The sequence below is a fragment of the Rhinoraja longicauda genome, chromosome 19 (assembly GCF_053455715.1).
Source record: "Rhinoraja longicauda isolate Sanriku21f chromosome 19, sRhiLon1.1, whole genome shotgun sequence".
Classification (NCBI taxonomy): Eukaryota; Metazoa; Chordata; class Chondrichthyes; order Rajiformes; family Arhynchobatidae; genus Rhinoraja; species Rhinoraja longicauda.
In genome coordinates this window covers 35,128,290-35,136,984 of record NC_135971.1, presented here as the reverse complement: position 1 = coordinate 35,136,984, position 8,695 = coordinate 35,128,290, and positions in this window count along the sequence as shown.

The following is an 8,695-nucleotide window of genomic DNA, read 5'->3' as shown; positions in this document are numbered from 1 at the left end:
GTTCGTGCACAAACACATTTATTTATGCAATGGCTCAGGCAAAGTTCAGAGAATCACTGACGAATATTGTGAAATATCCTTTTACTTTATTGAATAAATTAGTTCTAACCTCGGACCAGAGATCACGTAGCCTTTTGTCATAATCTATTATGTAAAACCATTTACCTTTTGTCGCATAATAAAAATTGTTTGAACAGAGCATTGTCGGCATGCCGTTTGTGTTTCGAACATGAGCAACTCCACGAAAGCATTTCTGAAACACTTATCAAATAATCTGAAGAAGCCAAGGAATATAACACAACCAATCTTCATCAGTTCGTAAACTGATAAATTGTAGGAGCAGAATTAGGCCATTCTGCCCATCATGTCTAATCCTCCATTCAATTATGGCTGATCTATCTTTCCTTCTCAACCCCATTCTCTTGCCTTCTCCCCTTAACCACTGACACCCATACTAATCAAGAATCTATCCATCTCCACCTGAAAAAAAATATTAATTGACTTGGTCTCCACAGCATTCTTTGGCAACCAATTCCACAGATTCACCACCCCTACTAAGCAAATTCCTCCTCATATTTCTAAAGTTACGTCCTTTTGTTCTGAGGGTTTGGCCTCTGGTCCCAGACTTTCCCAATACTGCAAACATTCTCTCCACATACACTCTATCCACGCCTTTCATTGTTCAATCTGTCTTGCAAATGGAGGCACAAGAGATTGCCGATGCTTGAATCTTGAAGGGAAAAAAACACATTTCTGAAGGAACCCAAGGATCTCGACACGAAACTTCATTTGTCCCTCCCCACCACAGATGCTGCCTGATCCACAGAGTTCCTCCGATAGATTGTTCTTTGTTATTCGTTCGATTATTCAATGCGATGGAACAGATTTAAATATTCTCAATGACTACCCGTATTCTTTGTGATGTCACAAAGACGAAATATTATCGCCCTGGCGTCGAACAGAAACTAACGCACTAAAATACACGGAACATCTCACCACAGCATTTTCCTGCTCCCTCTCTACGTCCAATTATGAATTCATTCACCTCATTCTGATATCAGCAACCATGGGGAATATCATCTTTGATAGAAGCCTTTTATGCACCGTTGAAAATCGCTGAGCACGTCAACGTTAGGCAATGCACATTTGTACTTTTATTTTGTCTGCACATTAGCTGCAAGCGCAGCGTCAGAACGCGGTATCATTTTATTCTGCATTCTCGTTTAAAAAAAAATCTTTACTCTACGTATGTATGGCTTGATTTTATTCATGCATGGAATGATTTGACTGGATATCACGCAAAGGATTTTTCACTGTATCTAGTTACCCGTGTCAATAATAAGCCAAACGTTGTATTTATCGATTGCAGCACCCAGTGTTTATGTTAAACAGGTAGCAAGGTTTTATTAAAAGTTTGTTTTTGCCTTTGACTACTGGGTAAAGAGTCATTATTTTTGTCCGCTGACGACCTCCTTGTGCTAGTACAATATTCTGTCGACGTGGGACGTTTCTGCATTTGCAATACTGAGGATCAGCGATATATTTCCAAATCAGAATGGCGGCCAATTTGCCATTGCTATTTTTACATGGTAGACTTCAAAGGGAGAATAACACTCATTGCCCGCTTCGAAAGCGAAAGGGTTTTGATTCCAATGGCCAGAGGAAAATTATTATAATCTTCCATTCAGTGGCCAAAAGTAATATTGGTCCAAATGAGTATTCTCTTCTATTGTACCCACAACAAATTTTAATTTTATTTAAGTAATCTCTCCCTATCTTCCCAGGACAGAAGCACTTGCAGCTTCCATGTTCGGACACACACACACACATACATACACACACACACACACACACACATACACACACACACACACACACACACACACACATACACACACACACACACACACACATACACACACACACACATACACACATACACACACACACACACACACACACACACACATACACACACACATACACACACTGAACTTTTTTTTCCTCTCGTTGATTATATTTGTTTGCAGTGTACTACAACTATTGAGGAAGGACATTCTTGCTCTTGAGGAAGTGCAGCGTTGGTTCACGAGGTTAATTCCCGGGATGGCGGGACAGTCACATGATGAGAGAATGGAGCGACTGGGATTGTATTCACTGGAATTCCGAAGGATGAGAGGGGATCTTATGGAAACATATAAGATTATTAAGGGATTGGACACGTAGGATGCAGGAAACATGTTCCCGATGTTGGGGAGTCCAGAACCAGGGGCCACAGTTTAAGAATAAGGTGTAGGCCATTTAGAACTGAGATGAGGAAAAACTTTTTCACACAGAGAGTTGTGAATCTGTGGAATTCTCCGCCTCAGAAGGCAGTGGAAGCTGATTCATTGGATGCATTCAAAGGAGAGTTAGATAGAACTCGAAGGGCTAGCTAATACCAACAAGTCTCCCAGTCTTCTGCCCATTGGAGACTATTTATGATGGTTATTATGGCGATTTTGCGGGCCCAGTGACTGTCCTTCAAAGGTTCTGCATTAAATCAAGCACCAAGCTATTACTACATGTGTCGGAGAAAGAAAGTTTTATCTCATCCTTTAGTTAAATATCCTTGTAGGCTGCTCCATAATTTCCCAGTTATTCTAAGCTAGCCCAGGCATTTTCTCAAGCATCTAATTGTTTCCTAAAGCCAGCCTACTTGCTTATCATACGGTGCTGTTAGCGGAAAATGTCATCTTCGGTGAAAAGCCTGTTTAACTTTTCTAATACATCAAGACCATAATGAACCCTACTACACAACATCGACATGCCATGCATATAAAATTCCAAACGGGCGTTGCGTAAAAATCCTTGTCCTCTCTCCCTGTGACATCTAGCCCTCAAACCCTCCAGCAACGTGAACAGCCTCCCCACCCATTCTTCCCATCCCTTATTTTTAAAATTCTATAGGATCGCTGCTTAGAATTCTCTTTAAATGGAACAGTCGCTGCCTCTCTGATCCACCCTTTATTGTATATTTAATGGAATAACATGTGATCCATTCAGTGTAGCATTTGTATCCTTTCCAAAATGAAGTCACCAGAATGAAACACAATATTATGGCTCTGTCATCACAACCTCCCAGAAATGTTGGGGTAGATGGAGTATAGCAGGAGGGAGGAACCAAAAAAAACCAGTATTGATAAAGAACTAATAAGGGAGATGAAAGTGGATCAAATGATTGATAGTTTTCCAGAGCTACGAGAACTAAATGTGTGACTATAGAAATGGTGGATGAATTGGAATCATTTTTCAGATTCAGGAGAGATTCTAATGAATTGGAAATAATGGATAAAAACTCAAAATCTGGGGAGGTGTAGAAAAACAGGGAATTATAGACAGCCAGTCTGTCTTCAATGATTTTGAGAATGCTGTCGCCCATGATAAAACGCATAAATGGAGAGCACTTGGAGAAGAATAATAGGATTGGACAAGACAAACACACTTGTGGCATATTGATGCAGTCATGACCTTTGCAATTACACAGCTCCTGGATTTTGGATTCAATCTTGACAGTCTGCAACTTTTGAAAGTGGACATCTAGCTTCACTGAATGGATCACATGTTATTCCATTAAATATACAATAAAGGGTGGATCAGAGAAGCAGCGACTGTTCCATTTAAAGAGAATTCTAAGCAGCGATTCTATAGAATTTTATATAATAAGGGATGGGAAGAATGGGTGGGGAGGCTGTTCACGTTGCTGGAGGGGTTGAGGGCTAGATGTCACAGGGAGAGAGGATAAAGATTTCCTACCACGTTCTAAACAAATACTTGTTAGTAGAATCATTGCTATTATATATTGACCATGGCAAAGGTGGGTGGAAGGATAGGAGGTGTACAGGCAGGAGCAATATTTTTTTTAATACAGGATTTGTGTAATTAGTGTGCAAGGAGTGGGGAAATACATGGCACCTACTACATAACATAAATAAATAAGAAGCTATTCAATTTGGTGAGAATAACAGGAAGTCAAATTATCTGAATTGAATTAGATATAATAAAGGAATCCTTTGTTCAACATTCACTGAAACCAAGCGTGCAGGCGCATTGGGTAATTTAAGAAGGCAAATGGTATAACAGCCTTCATAATAAAATGATCCACAGTCTGTTCTAACTCCTTCCATCGGGCAGACGATACAAGGCCTTCTACGCCCGCACCTCCAGACTCAGGAACAGCTTCATCCCCAGGGCCATAGCTGCTATGAACCGTTCCTGCTGAGCCGGATGGTCACAACGCATAGATCAACTTGCACTTTACCCTGTCTAAAACTGTTACAATTGTTTCGTTGGGTTGCTGTTGTCTAAATTACTTAAATTATTGCATTGTATGGGAGGCGCATTCCCAATCTCGTTGTACCCCTGGGTACAATGACAATAAAGATATATTGTATTGTATTGTATTGTATTGTATCAGCTATGCCTTTCTGTATTTTACTTCAGGTCGTGTCATAGCAGCAGAATTAAGCCATTGAACCCCCTCCGCCATTCAACCATGCTTGAGTGATCATTCCCTCTCAATCCCATTCACCTACCCTCTCCCTATAACCTTTGGCACCCGTACTAATCAATAACCTGTCAATTTGTGCTTTAAAAATATCCAATAACTCAGCCTCCACTGCTCTCTGTGGCTGTGAATTCCATAGCCTCACCGCCCTCTGACTAAAGAAGTTACTCCTCATCCCTTTTGAAAGATACATCATGTTATTCTGAGACATGTACTTGCCAATACCTTGGCATCTGTAGTTTTGGTCTCCTGATCTTTGGAAGAATGTTCATGTTATGGAAGGAGTGCTGTGAAGGTTCATCGGATTTCAGGGTTGGGAGGACTAATGAATGAATGGTGATTAGGGCAATTAGTTTTACATCAGTTCGAGCTCTAAAGTGATTAGGACCATTTAAAAATAACTATAAAATTCTTATGGGACTGTGCAGATTCAAGAGAGTCAAAAGTCAAGAGTGTTTCATTGTCATATGTCCCAGATAGAACACTGAAATTCTTACTTGCTGCAGCACAACAGAATATGTAAACATCGTATACTGTAAACATTATAATAAACGAGAGAAAAAAACATTACACACACGCATGCATACGGGATATCAGGTCAGTTCAGGACTCAGTGGTCACTATCTGGACATCAGGCATAAAGGTGAGATGAACAGCGATTACTTCTCCCACAGAATGATGAACTTGTAGAATGTTATACCACTGGAAGCAGTTGAACACAGATCATTAAATTTATTCAAGGAGTTATATGTTATTTGTATGGTCAAAGGATCAGAAATGATGTGGAGAAATAAAAGGAAAAAAAACTGCAGATGCTGGTTTAAATCGAAGGTAGACACAAAATGGTGGAGTAACTCAGCGGGTCAAGCAGCATCTCTGGAGAGAAGGAATGGGTGACGTTTCTGGTCGAGACCCTTCTTCAGGGTCTCGACCCGAAACATCACCCATTCCTTCTCTCCAGAGATGCTGCCTGACCCGCTGAGTTACTCCACCATTTTGTGTCTGCCTTTGTGAGAAATAAGAGGATCAATGTACAAAATTTGGGTCACAATTGATCACATTGAATAATAGTTGTGGCTCAAATTCCTGAATTCCTATCACTTTTATGTTCTACATTTCAAAATGTTTGTATTTGTCCTGCCCACATTTCCTCTGCATAGAAGAACATGATAACTGGGTTTGCTTAAAGGGAACAGAGACCCTGGTGCCTACGCCTTTATGCAGATAAGACAGATGTATATATTGGTTCAGTGTTAACAAAGTGAGGACATATCAGAAATAATGTTCTGAACACATTGCTATTTCAATGTGTTTACTCAAGATGCAAAAATGAATACTACTGTGTTTATATGCAATGCACTGAAAATGTACTAACCTATATTAAAAATATCTTTGGACAAAATAACCAAAACATGGTAATCGAATCTCCCTGGGCAAGTCTTCTGCCCCCTGCCCACCACCACTTTCAGAAGTAACTCTTTTACACTTGTGGAGAAGAGCAGAATTCAGCACATCTATGCAATAAAACCCAGCAGAGAATTCGACAGAGAATGCTCCCTCTCCTCCCCTCCCACCCATGACTGGTGAGAATGAGGTACCAGATCAATGAATAGCATTTAGAGGGAGGCTGGGCAAACACAAAAGAGAAAAGAACAGTAGGTTCGACATTGGAGAATCCAGCATAGACCTGCCAACCATTTTGCAGATCGCATAAGGTGGGAAGAGACTCAGGTGGAACGTAGGCACCAGTATTAATAGGATAGGCAGAGTGGCCTGTTCCTACAAACTTGTCTCCACTACAACCTTGTATACTTTGCTTGCCAATGCATTTTTGATCATTTTGTTTCCAATCTTTCTTTAAAAAATACAAAATCAACTTTGACGGATAACTGTGATTGATGCTGTTGCAAATAAATGGAGGCAATACATTTTCTTAACCACAATTTAATTTTGTGCCGCATATTAATTGACCATATATATCTTGGCTTTACTTTGCAAAATGAAGCCATTATAATACAGGGTGCAATCCAATGTATTTACTTGCATTTAATGCCCATCTATTTTCAAAAATCTTACACTCAATTGTCTGGTCATAAAGCACATTCTACAGGCAACTATTATCCGGTGAATTCTCAAAAGCAAAGTAGCCACGTAAAATGAACTTGATCACTGTACCAGCAGTAACTGTGGATAATTTTATATTCTTATGGATGATGAATTATTTGCACGAGATTAGAAATGTACAAACAATCAAGACTTTTTGACATCATCAAATAACCAAGCATTGTGTAACAACATTTGTTGGTGCTGAGTCTCAAACTAAATGCATTGTTAAACCAACATTTATTCAATCCAATAATGACTGCAGTTAATGGAATCTGCAGCTCGAAACAGAAGGGTGAACAAATTCAATGGCTCAAGCAAAATTATTGGGACAAATGGTTTATGTCATAAATAGGGTCAAGAACCTGCATCAGGCATGTAAGGGAAGAGGATGGATTGCCAATACATAGCAACCAGGGAGGAATACATAGCAACCAGGTAGGTCAAAAGTAGAACAAGGTGGGGAGAAGATAATGGGTAGATGGAAACAGGTAGGGGAAGAGGAGGAAGAGGTGAACAACAGGAGAACAAACATTCCAAGTGAGACAGAGGTTCATTTGAACCTCTTCCAACTTTATCTACTGCATTCAGTGCTCACACTGTGGTCTTCTCTACATTGGAGAAACTAGCTGAAACGTCAACAATTTTGTAGAGCACATACCCTTTGAAGCAAAGATCATCCTGAAATCTGTTGTATGATATTTTAACACCCCTTCCCACTCTCACGCTGACCCGTCTGTTGTTAACATTGGGCACTGAAAATCTTAAGCAAAATATCTGATAGTCCACCTGGGTGGACTTACAAGCCAATGGTATGAATATTAAGTTTTCATATATCAGCATCCACACCACTGGTGTTCATTTGTTTTCCCACAACCACCCCGACACCAACCTTGCTACAACTGCCCATCATCCCTTTCCCTCCTGATTTAACCTGTCACTTACCAGGTTCTGCCCCATTCCTCCTTCAAACTGTTAGAATCTTGCCATCCTCTCTTTCAATTCTAATGCAGTGCCTTGACCTGAAATGTTGGTATATTCCATTTGCCTCCACAGATGCTGTTTGACCAAGTTGCTTTACAATGCTTTACCTTTTACTGTTTACATGCTTCAATGTCCTGTCTATGTGTATTGTATTGCAGTGTCTAACTGTATTGTACTGTTTTGTATTGTACTGCACTGTCATCCTGTCTATATGTTTTGCATTTGTATTGCACGATGGCCCCCGGAGGCACTCTGTTTCGTCCCATTCGTTACATGATCTTTAAGGAGTGGAATGACAAATAAACTAAACTAACTAACTACTTCTACTGGCCTTTTTTAGTCTATAATTCTTGTTGGAAATATGCACCAAGTCTCACTCTATCTATAATTGAAACTTTTTAATTGGTGATCTTATAGAGCCATCTAAAATCACGAGGGCAATTGATCATGGGAATGCACAGTTTCTTTTACCCAGGGCGAAGAACCAGCAAAGACAGGTTTAAGGTGAGGAGGAAGATTCAGTAGGAACCTGAGGGGCAACTTTCACCACTCAGTGGTTAATGGGTGTATTGAATGAGCTGCTTGAGAAGGTAGAATAACAACATTGAAAAGACACTTGGACACGTACATGGATAGAACATGTTGAGAGTTCTGTGGGCCAAATGCTGGCAAATGTGACTAACATTGATGCAGCATTTTGTTCAGCTTGGAGCATTAGGCTGAAGTACCTGTTTCAATGTTATGTGGCCCTATGACTTTTTGTTAGGTGAACATAAACCTGGCAAATGGAGTTTAATAATGGAAAATATGTGCTCACACACTTTGGTAAGAGCAATTCAAAAGGGAGCTATTATCTAAATGGAGGGAGATTGCAAATGAGTGCAGTACAAGAGATTCAAGTGCTTAAAGTGCCAAAGGAAACAGCAGCCGGTAGATGCAGCACAACACAGAAGGCAAATAGCATATTGGCATTCAAAAGTAGGTTACTATTGAAATTATGGTACATGAGGTGGCTAAGGACTTATAGGGAGCACTGTGTACACTTTGGTCCCCAGATTTAAG